Genomic DNA, 11,595 nt, shown 5'->3' with positions numbered 1-11,595 from the left:
CTGGTCATCAAAGCCCTCTTCCTTTGCGAGCTACGGGTGGCCAGAGAATTGCCAAGCACTCCTGTAGGACCTCTCCCTCCAAGCCCCACGATGCTGCTTTGATTCTATGGACCACTCCATCCCTTGGCGACCTATCCATCACAGCCTGGTGAACGGCCACTGGGCCCAGTCACACATGCCAGACCTGGCCAGTAGCAGCCTGCATGGAATCTCCAGAACAGAGATACAGCGCCCCCTAGGCCTGTGCAGTGCAGGATGCAATCCAGCCCCTCACCTACCCAAGGCCCTCATCCCTAGAATTCCCCTCCACCTGGGTTAGCAACAGCAAGCACCCGAGGGTTGATGGTTGGGTGGCACACTAGTCACCTGCTCTATGACAGGCAGTGAGGAGGGGAGAGAGCGAGGGAAAGGGAAGAGCCCGCCCTGTGCCAGGGACCCCGTGCCTGGCCCGCTGGCGGTGTCCTTGACGCTGGGCCGGCCGCACCGGCCGCTCGGTTACCAGGAAAGAATGCAATTACAAAGGGCGAGCATATGCCAGCGGAGGGGGGGCCGGTGGGGGTGGGGGATGGAATGTCCCTGTCCTTGGCAGATGGCCTTACCCAGTATGCATTGTTCCTTTTAGTGTCTCCTTTATCCGCTGTAATTGGATCCTAGAGGGAGGGATAGAGGCTGGGCGGGATGGGGGGGGGGGGAATATTCCCGAGCCTTTGGCCTGTGCCTCGCCTGTCAAGCATTTCATTGTTCTTGGCTGATGTCACTCCCAGTTGTTACCAGCGCCTCTCCGGGTGACAATGTGGGACTAAGAGGTGCAGCCAGCCTGGGGACAGACAGAAAAGGTAAGCGAATGGGGGAGATCTGTAACTCTGGGGGTGCCGGCATGGCAGAGAGGGAGCCCCAGCGGTGGCACCGCAGCAGAGGCAGGGTGCACGGTGTTACTGATTGAGATAGCGAGGGAGCTATATAGTTTGCCCAGGGTGGGGGTGAAATAGTGACTGGGCAATGGAACTGGGGGTGAGGGGAGGATATGCGAGCCCCAACATCTGCTCCGTGAGGTGAACATGAGGCGACTTTGCTTTGCATGCCCCATGGCTCGCTGAGCGGGACACAATGTTCCAGCCCTGTCCCAGGCTGCTCAGTGACACGGGGATTCGAGAGGAGAAAGAGCTAAAGTTTTCCTCCTCTCGGAGCCATGTGTTTCCCTGGCAAGGAGCTCCAAAGCCGCCTCTGGGGGCTGGGAGAAGGGAGCTGCTCCCCGAAACCAGTCAGAAGGGTCTGATGATGCCTCCAAGTTACCTCCCCGCCCTGTCTTAGTTGGAGCCGAGAAGGGAGCATATAAGGTGCCAGAGGGCCAGTCCCTGGTCCAAGTGGCAGGTACCCAGCACCCGGGGGCACTTGCAGACTCACATGCCAGGAAGCAACAGGGTCTCCAGAGGACCTTTGTCTCTCAGCACAGATTTGTTCCCATCGCCAGGGGCTGCACAGGGCTCAGCAAGAGGATTATTTTAGTGTCCAAGCAAGGAAGGGGCTGGCAGCGCAGGCTGCAGCCGGACACAGCACTCCAGGCATTCGGAAAGCTTCCCACTCACACAGCTCTGCCAATGCTCCTCGGTCCTAACCCACTACCCCTGCTACTCCTTTCCCAGCACCTTGCTCCAGCTCAGTGGGGCCCATGCTCTGCTCCGCTGCTGAGACCTGCACCCAGCTCCTGCTAGCGGGCCACAGGCCCGGCCCTGCAGTCTCATTCCAGCTCTGGGTCCCTCCTACCCAGCTCAGCTGGTGCCTCTCAGTCCTGTCTTGGCCTCACCATCCAGTGGCCCTAAATCTGACCTCACTGCATCTCCTGTTCCTCTGGGCCTGAGCCCCCCCACAGCTCTGCCAGTGCCCCTCATTCCTATTTCCTGCCACCCCCTGGTGCCCCTGAGCTGGGATCACCACTCTGCTGAGTCAATGAGGACAGAGATCCAGGGGAGTCAGCGATGAGGCCGTCCAATTCATTCCACTGGTTACCCAGCCCTGGCCTCCTGTGGGGGAGCCTGCATGCGCCACCTGCCGCTCCACAGCTGCAGATTGCTTTCATTCTTCCAACCCCGCTCCGTCCTTTGTTCCCATTAGCCACCCAAATGCCATTCGCTGCAGGCATTGCTGGGCACCTTGCTCACACAGACCCGAGCACTACTCACATGACATAAAAATAATAATAATGTGCATAGCACTGGGCACTGTGCCAGGCAGCCTGAGCCCACAAGGGAGGTGCCATGTCTGGCAGGGCACTCCTACCCACAGTTGGGCCCCCCCAAAATCCCACCTATATAAAACTCCCTCTGGATGATCCACAGAGCCATATTATGGTGCATCTCCAGGGAAGTCAATGAGGTGAACGTGGCCCATGTGTCCATTTGGCTGGCACAAAGGGAGGGGTGTAGAGGCAGTTGAGCCCCTCCACTTCCCAGGTGAGGTTTCCTGTTGAGCAAGATGAGCCACCACTAGATCAGCCTGCTTAGATTGGTTTGCCCAGCTGTGCGTGAGAAGGGTTAATAAGGACCACCAAAGATTGATGCCACATTCTTTCGGCGGGAGCTGTATCTTGGGAACCCCACGCTCAAAGGCCCTCAAATTTGGACCACCGACCCTACCCCACATCTCCATGAGGCTCATCGATTTTCAAGACAATCTGAGTCAGCATGAGGATTTTAGGGCACTTAGAAAAAAATCAGCTGGTAAACAGTAAGCGAGTCTTAACCTTAATTAGAGCAGTGCTACCGCCCCACTCTAATATTATCAGCCAAAGGGGTGTGTAAGGGGATGGGTCCCAGAGATGGTGGAGATAGAGCGTCACTGCCATCAGCTAAGCTTTGCATGAGACGGGTGCATCCCAAGCCGTGACTTCATCCTTTCCCTGCAATGGACATGACAAACTGGGGAAATCTCTGGCAGGTTTCACCCCCCTCCCCACATTTCTGCTCTACATGAGTCTTCAAGGACCAGACCTTCCCCCCCCTCCCCCAGCTAGAATCCAGATCCTGCAGAGAACCCCCTACCGCTTAACCTCAAGACAGAACTTTCCAAGGGACACCTCCCACCACGTGACATCTTCCCAGGAGACTCCCCATCAGCTCCAATGGGATGCTCCATGGCCATTCCCCTCTCCCAGCACCAGTGGAACATTCCTCCCCATCCCCTTTCCAGGTGTGGGGGACACTCCCAAGACCCCCTCCCCACCTCACCAAAGGACTCTCCTCCCCAGCAGACTCTCTCAGCCCTGAGCTGCCCAAGGGTTTCTAATTCCCCTCTGGCCACAATCATTTGCCCCTTTGTCCTTTGAAAGCCCCACATCCTCCAGCCTGCCTCGTTCATGTCAGAAGGGAAGCAGGGACCAGCCTTCAGAGCATCTGTAAAGTGATCCTGCGAATGACCCCCCCCCTCCTCCTCACCGGGCTAGGAACACATGGGGAATTGTTCTCGGCCCCAGGACGAGAGCACCCTCCTTCCTGTGAAAGCTGGGGGCGGGATGGGGAGGGCTAAAGAGGAAGCTACCCACACGCACAAACTTTCACTGCAGCTGGGGAGCTCTGTGTTACCCTTTGTGTGCTGGAGAACATTGGGGCTCAGAGAGGGTTAGGGGCACAGAGACTTGGTGTTCTGTATACACTGCATAGCCATCAAGGGCTTCCCCAATCGGCACTTCCTGGTGGCAACTGTGAGATTAGAACTCAGATCCTCAGGACAAAATGCACACACAGAAAGCCCCTGTACCCAGATGGCCAGTGACTGGCCTGATTTCTCTATGCTGGCTATTAGGACACCAATTATCCCAGTTCAGTTTAGGGGTGCACAAAACGTAAGGATTAAAACCCAATGATCTAGTGATCTGAGCATAGGACAGGGGGCCAGTGGCTCCTGAGTTCTAATCTTGGCTCTGCCACTGTTGCCTTGGGCCTGCAATGTTGTCTATCAGTGCCTCAGTTTCCCCATCTAATGTGGGGACAATAGTGACCTATCCCTGGGGAAGCCATGAGGATTGCAAAGCACTTTGCAGGGAAAGGCAGCTCATTGTCAGCCCTGCTACCCCAGACTGATGCGCTTGGAGCAGCGGGTCATTACACCTGGTCCTGCCTGGGCTGCCAGGGCCCTAGGTGGAAGGGGAGGGGTTGACTCGAGAGGCAGCACAGACATCCAATCAAACGACAGAATGCCACTAGGTCCGGTGCATGCCTAGCACAGTAGCGCACGCTAAGCGGCGCGCACACAGAGAGCTGCTTCTCCAGCTCGCCTCTGGGCTCCTCCTCCTAACGGGAAGAATGTGCTGGGCTCAGCTGACTCCCACTGGATCTAATGGCCCCTGGCAGGCAACCTGCAAGCAATCCTTAGCAAACTAGGCTGGTGCCTTTGTAGCGGCTCTGTGGTGTGCTGGGAAGAGCAGGACAGAGTTGGGGGGAGTCAAAGGATATTTTAGAGATACTGGGACTGTCAAGCCAGGTCACCCCTGTTTTGCTACAGTGCCCCCCAGGTCCTAACCCTTTAGTGAAGGGGGGGCGGAGGCGGGAGAGGGCTGGATCTCTCACAAAGGCTTCCTTTCTCCACAGTGTAGATTAGTCATTGCCGTTCGGTACGCAGGAGCAAAGACAAACAGCAAACAAAGGCAGATGTGAGCGGATAGTCTAGCATAGAAAACAAGCTGAACAAGATGGGGGTGGGGGAACATAAAACCTCTCAGTCCTGCTTGTGCCATAAAGAAGCCAAGACGGGCATGCTCCCCTCCTGCCCCCAACCGAGCTGCTCATATGGAAAAGACAAGGGCCATATTTCAGACACAGGGCCCCAAGCACCGTGGCTTCCATGCAATAAGGTCCCAACAGCTGACCCACATGGCAGGAATAGTCATGCTGCGTTCACCCTCGAGCTCAGGGCACTTTGCAAACACTCACGAAGTTAACTCTCCTCAGGTCTACACTACAGACCTACATGGGTCTAACTGCGTCGCTGAGGGGTGTGAAAAATCCACGCCCCCGAGCGACACAGTTATACCAACATTACCCCGGGAGCAGCCTCTCCTGCCGGCATAGCTACTGCCTCTTGGGGAGGTGGATTAATTACACCAACGGGAGAAGCTCTCCCAAAGCATCTTGCAGCTGTGGCACTGTACATGAAGACAAGCCCTGAGTGAGGGGAGCAGCACTGTCTAAGGTGCTCCTCTGGCTCCTGTTACCATAACACAGGAGCACCTAACAGCCTCCAACATATTCATCCTCAGCAGGGCAGGGAAGTACTATCACCCCCATTTCACAGATAGGGAAACTGAGGCACTGAGCGGCTATGTGACTTGCCCAAGGTCACACAGAGCAGGGAATTGAACCCAGGTTTCCTTAGTCACAGGCTAGCACCTAACCACTGGGCCATCCATTCTTTCCATAACACTTGTATTACAGATGGGGAAACTGAGGCACAGAGCCTTGTCCTTAGCTGCACAGCACATCAGTAGCAAATCCAGTCACCTGACCCCTCCGTCCACCCCTTCTTCCTTGCCACAGGAGCAGGGGGATACGGCCAGAGATGCTCTTCTCCTGGGCAGCCAATCGTCCTGTCACTCGACCCGGTCATCTTGGTCAATATGCCACATCTGTGGGGGACCCAAACCTACTGGCTTGGCAGGCCTGGAGCTGACACAGCTCTCTGCAGAGACCACAGCCCCTGCCCTAGAAATGCCCCAGAGCTCAGGATCAGGAGGTGGCAGGAAGGATGTTAAAAATAAAACACTTCCCAATGCCCCTGGGTGCAGTAGGCTCGGAACCCTGTGTCCAGCCCACCCCTCCTGCTTCAGGTCTAGCCATCTGCTGCTGCCAGCAGACCCCCAACTCCTGCTCACTGGGGGAGCTGAGGGGCTCCCCGGCCTGAGAGCTGTAGGGAGTCGGAACTGCCTTAGAGGCTTGTCGCACCATTAGCAGATCCACTCTGTTCCCGTCCCTCAGCAGCACAGCCAGCTCCCCAGGGCTTTGGGGTATGCAAGCAGAGGTCTGTCTCTCTCTCCAGCTGGATCATACAAGCTCCAAGGGAAGCTATTGGCCCCTGGCTGTCCTGCTGACAGTAAGCTGGGCACTTTGATCAGGGCTCCGAGCTCCACGGGCCAGGCACAGAGCGCTGCCCTGCCAATGGATCAGGCAGCAACAAGAGGCGTGGGCTGCTGATCCTTTTCATCCCATGACCTACTCTCTCATGCCATCTGCTCCCAGGGTGCCAGTCGCGCCCACTATCTGCAGCGGCAAACACTGCTTCCCCATCCCTGGGGAGCCGGGCACCCACCAGAACAGGGGGACTACCTCTCCCCTCCCAGCTAGGAGGCAGGAATGCCTCTGCAAAACCCACTGCTGCGGACAAAACCAAGAGCTGGACACCAGCTTACTTAAGTCGACCTGAAGCAGATCAAGCGAGGAGGGAGGGAGGGATCATCTCTGTAGGGGTGCCTCTGATCTGCACCAGGAGGGGTCTTAGCAGACCCCTTCTGTGGTTGTGCACCAGATGCACTCCGACGTCACTCCGCTGACTTCCAGGGGAACCCACGTGCCCCCCAAATCTTCTGCTAAGACAAGGCCCCAGCCACGGAAGGGCTCCGCCTCCCATCCCCAGCCCGAGCGGGCAGAACCCACCTTGCTAAGATTCAGAGTAATGGGTCTCCAGCGCTAACATCGCTGATTTCGCTGGCCTGACTCTGGATCAACCCCTGCGTAAGGGGAGCTCAGAGCGGGGCCCAACTACCAACCGGGGTCTCGAGGGGTAACTGGGGCTAGAGGCTGGAGGAGGGTGACTGTCACTTACATGCAGGGGGTTACCCAGATCATCTGCTCTACAGAGAGGCAAGAACTCCCACAGAGCCTATGGACAGGAGCCATGAGAGGGGTGGGGGTCCCCCAGCAGGGACCGCCCCTTGGGATCAGACGGTGTATCTCACCACTGGTTTCCTGGTGGGCTTCTGAGAAGAGTGCATGCAAAGTTGCACCCTGGGGGGCACCTGCCCAGCTGCAGAGCTAGGAATTAGCTCCCATATCTGGGGGAGACGGAGGGCATCTGGCCAGGGCTGTCCTGGGCTATTGCAAGTTGGGAGGGGGAGGCAGGAAGGGGTGTGGCCAGGGCAGCCCCATGTGCTGCTGGCTTCTGCAGGGGCTGCCATTGCTGATCCCCATTTGGTCTGACTGCAGCAGTGTTTATCTTGTGGCTGCATTTCCCCACCCCTTACATGGCCCAGCAGACCCCTATCACGTTATTTCAGCCCCATAGACATCTCCTGGACCATGGAAAACCCGCATTCCTTTACGAACACTAGCCCGTGAGTGCATGGTCAGTGCCTGTCCACAAGGGAACTCAGCAGCCAGCCCATGCCTGCAGCACTGCCACACCCGCTCAGCAATGCCTGCTGGAGTGTGCGCTTACGCTGGCATCCATTGCCTTCCTGGGCACCGCTGGCACTGAACTGTGGCACATGCAGCTGCTCCCCTCTCCCCCCACACATACACTTCCTGCAGGTCTGAGGTCTCCTAGCCGCCCACTGACCTGGTTGGCTCTAGTGGGGTGGAATGGCTGTAGACACAATTCAGGAAAGCAAGATGACCTCACCCTCTTCAGCAGCCACGCCAACCAACCCTGGACTGCCCGGGGCTCTGTAATGGGGGAGCTGTTCAGAACTGCTAGGCCCTGGCAGGAATGCATTGTGGGGCTTGGCTCTCGGTTGCTATACATCAGCTTCGCCCCATCGAAGTTGGTGCAGCTCCACTGAGAATCCAGCCCCTGGAGTGCTGCCCAGGAAGGGAGCTGAAGGAGAGACCCCCTTAGCACCCCACACAATCACTGCTGCATGCAAGAGACCTGTCCCCTCTCCCAGCCTGCGTTATCATCCTCTTCAACCAAGCCTGGCACGCCATCTCCTGAGTTGGAGTCCAAATAAGCCCCCACACCCCCCGAGACCCTTTGATGGGATAGTTGCCGCCTGGGACAACTGGTCGAGATCAGAGGAGCGGCTTGACCATGTCTGCATTTACACAGCTGTTGCCTTCTTGCTGGGTAATCTAGCATTTTGTGCCTGGTTTTCTTTAGGATTCACAGAAGGGAATCCAGGGGCTTAACTATTTTGACCCTGGATATTAAGCCACCCAAAGGCCCCTCCCCCTCTGCCCCCCCCTCCCCGAGTACAGCCGTGTCAGGGTGGTTCAGAGCAGCGGGACCCAGGTGAGAGCTGGATCGAGCACCCCGGCTCCCATGTGGGTTTGCATTCCATGGATGCTTCCCCTGAAACTTGGCGAGGACATCACAGATTATTGGCAGCGGTGGTGCCGAGCGCCGGGGAAGGGGTGGGGGGCTCGGTAAAGGTTGCACAGAGGGCAATGCGGGCTTACATGTGGGTGTGGGGGACAAACAAATGCACACGGAAGCCCAGGGATGGGCCCTTGAAGAAAAGCTGGCCTCTTGGAGAATCAGTCTCCCCAGAAAGGAGATCAGAACAGGAGGGCGAGCTGGCTACAAGGACAGATCTGTCATATACAAAGGCAAAGCAAAATATAGCAAGCCAGACACTAGGGGCCCTCTGACCCACAATCAGTGGGCAGCATGGGAGAAAAAGTGGGTGGTGCTCTAATGTGCCCCACCCACAAGTCCAAGCCCCATCCATAAAACCAAGATATAGTCATGAACCTCAATCTTGCCCACAAGCTAAAACCCAATACGCGCCCACACTCTCAGCCCCATCCATACACCCAAACCTCACTATTACAAGCCACCCCTACAATTCCAAACCCCACCCACAAGCCAGAACCCTGCCCAGAATCCCACACCCCACCAGTCGCAAAACATGCCCATACTCCTAAACCCCACCTACAATCTAGCACCAGATGCTTCTGGCCCAATGATCAACAGGAACAGTTCACCGTATACATGCGCCCAGTTGTCGTAATAGTTCCGGACTAACTTCTCACTCGGATGGGCAGCACAGAACTTGGGTGCAAGGCTGGCTGGCTGCAAACACAGCCTCAGGTCACATTTGGGAAGCCCCGGCCAGTACAGTCCATCTGACCCTGGATATGCAAACATCTCACCAAGGAAAAGGCAAGATTAGCTGGCTTCCTTTAACAAGGCCAGGTTTGTGTGTTGCTCAGCTGTTTTTATTATAGGCATTTCAATAGCACCCATCACCTTACTGTCTGGGCACTTTTAACATTGAACTCTTTAAATGACAAACAACATTTCCCAAATATAAGGAGCAAAGCCCCATGTTGATCTTGCAACATTTATCAGGCAGCAACTTTGCCATCAGCCTGAATGCAAAGGGTGTGGGCGGGAGCTGGTGCTAACAGAAACCTAGGCACGGTTGCAGCACTCACTGGACACAGGGAGCTGGATTAGGGCCAGGTCCTAGGTATCTAGGCCTGGCAGTCTGGGAGAGCCCAGAACAGCGAGAAACTCAGGGCCTGTTCAGGGAGAGGTGAAGGGGAAGATCAAAGAGCCTGAGGAGGGACAGAAGGAAGAATCCATTTGAACAGGGACAGGGAGCAAGAGCTCAGAGCCCTGGGAGCATGCGGCCGAGGAGAAGGGGAATGTGGGAGGGGGAATTGATGTGTTCTGGGAAGCCCACAGTTTTGGTGGATCCAGCCCTGTTTAGTTTTTAACCACCCCTGCCTCTGCCACTGTGCTGCCCTCATCCAGTAACATGCCATTGACATCAGCGCAGCTGGTGAGTATGCCAGAAACGTAGGTGGGTGCCACCCCGACGCTCCTCACCCAGGGGGAGTAACACCTGCAGACCGCTGGGGAGCATCCCAGCATGGCATTCCCCCAGCACGTACCCAGAGCACTGGGCTGCACCGCACACCACTGCCTCTGGGATGCATCTTGCATAGCTGGACTAGTTAACAACCAAGTAAATAAGGACAAATAAATCAGTGGCTCTTCCACTGGCCTGCTGGGCGACCCTGGTCACTTTTCTGCCCCATGCCTCAGTTTCTCCATCTGTAAAATGGGGATAATGATGCTGACCCCCTTGGTGAAGCGCTTGGCGATCTACTGATGGAAAGAGCTGTATAAGGGTGAGGCATGATCATCAAGGGAGGGCCAGAACTAGGCACCTTCACACAGATGGCAACATCCCAGAGATAAAAAATATGATGTACTGTGGGCGTGCCAGGCAACGCCTGGGCCCGAGTGTGTTAGCTGGTCGTTGAGCCCTTGGGAAAGGCCAATCCTTGTCGTGTTCGTTACCTTGCTGCTCCAAAGAGTAGAGATGGCCGAGCACAGGGAGGGCGAGGGTTAGGGGTGGGCTGGTAGGACATGGGGCAGAGTCACCCAGGTTCTAGTGAAGGTACCAGTGCAGAGGCTAAAGGGAAGATTGTGCCTCCCCCTATTCAGGGATTTAATGGGGACCCAGGTACGAGCTAGGGCAGCCCTCAGGGTTGTGCCTCTGGATCAATGGGGCTTTGCAGGGCATAGGATGGCTGAGGTGCGGGTCTAACCTTTACTACCCTTTCCTCTTCTGGCCTGCCCCTTGCCTCTGCTCTGTGCATGTCTTGTGCCAAGGCTGTTGCAGAAGAAATGGAGAACTGGCACAACCAGCTGTGCACCGGTGGAGGAGCGTCCCACGCTGGCGGTACTCTTTAGGGAGCTGGCACAAGGAGCTGTGTGGCAGCTCACAGCATCTAAAGTAAATCTGCACTCAGGCCCTCCAGCTGCAACAGACCCTGCTTCCGAAAAATCTGCCAGCCCCAGACTCAGCCCATATCCACCAGAACCTTTGGCCGAGACTGCAGTCCCATCTGGATTGCTCTCCATCGCACTCCTGCACACCAGCCTCGTCCCTGCACATGCACATCTAGCAACCCAGAGCATACGACAGGCTGTACCTGCTTGCCCAGCTGGATACATATTCATCTCGCTGGGACATGGGGCTGGACGGGAGTTAGAGGTAGTGGCGTGTGCATTGGGTTTGTTTGCGGAATGGAGCTGATGAGGCAATATTATCCATAACTATTACAGTCCCCTTCTTCTTGCACCTCAGCTTACCTCTCTGTGGGTGCACAGACCAGAGTGCTGTCATTTCACACAATGTGACCCAGTTAAACCTCAGGGCTATTGTAAACCCTGCCCGGTAGGTATGAATAGTTCCCAGTCAACTTCAGAGAGACGGCCGGCCGTGCAGTTTCTTAGAGCAGGTCTACACTACAAATGTAGAGCAGTGCCTGGCAAAGAGGCCTTAAGCCGACGGGAGAGAGCTCTTCCGTCAGCTTAATAACTCCACCTCTGCAAGACGCAGTAGCTATGGCAGTGGGAGAAGCTCTCCTGCCGACACGGGGGTTAAGGTCGGTATAAATGCGTTGCCCAGGGGTTTGGATTTTTCACTCTCCTGAGCACCGTAGTAAGTATGCAGTGTAGACCAGGCCTTAGAGAGACAAGGGGGGTGAGGGAATCTCTTTTATTGGACCCATTTCTGTTAATGAAAGAGATGTTTCGAGCTACTCAGCGCTCTTCTTCAGGCCGGAGTTCTGTGTGCTGTATCTGCACAGAGCTCTGTGTAAGCTCAAAAGGGTGTCTCTCTCACCAACAGCAGCTGGTCCAATAAAAGAC

General features: G+C 56.1%; 1 protein-coding gene across 2 annotated transcripts in view; it reads left to right on the top strand.

Annotated features, from left to right (window-relative positions):
• Positions 1-739: 739 nt before the first annotated feature.
• The window catches only part of PCBP4 (poly(rC) binding protein 4), a 33,110-nt gene continuing 22,254 nt past the window's right edge, over positions 740-11,595 (top strand). For both annotated transcript variants that reach the window (XM_024205686.2, XM_024205685.2), the window contains exon 1: positions 740-836. The gene's annotated coding sequence lies outside the window, so the exon portion shown is untranslated. The remainder of the gene's footprint in view (positions 837-11,595) is intronic.

The sequence above is a fragment of the Terrapene carolina genome, unplaced genomic scaffold, assembly GCF_002925995.2.
Source record: "Terrapene carolina triunguis isolate 2854851 unplaced genomic scaffold, T_m_triunguis-2.0 Scaffold232, whole genome shotgun sequence".
Classification (NCBI taxonomy): domain Eukaryota; kingdom Metazoa; phylum Chordata; order Testudines; family Emydidae; genus Terrapene; species Terrapene triunguis.
The sequence above is the reverse complement of the archived record's forward strand: the minus strand, read 5'-3'. Positions and strand labels throughout refer to the sequence as shown.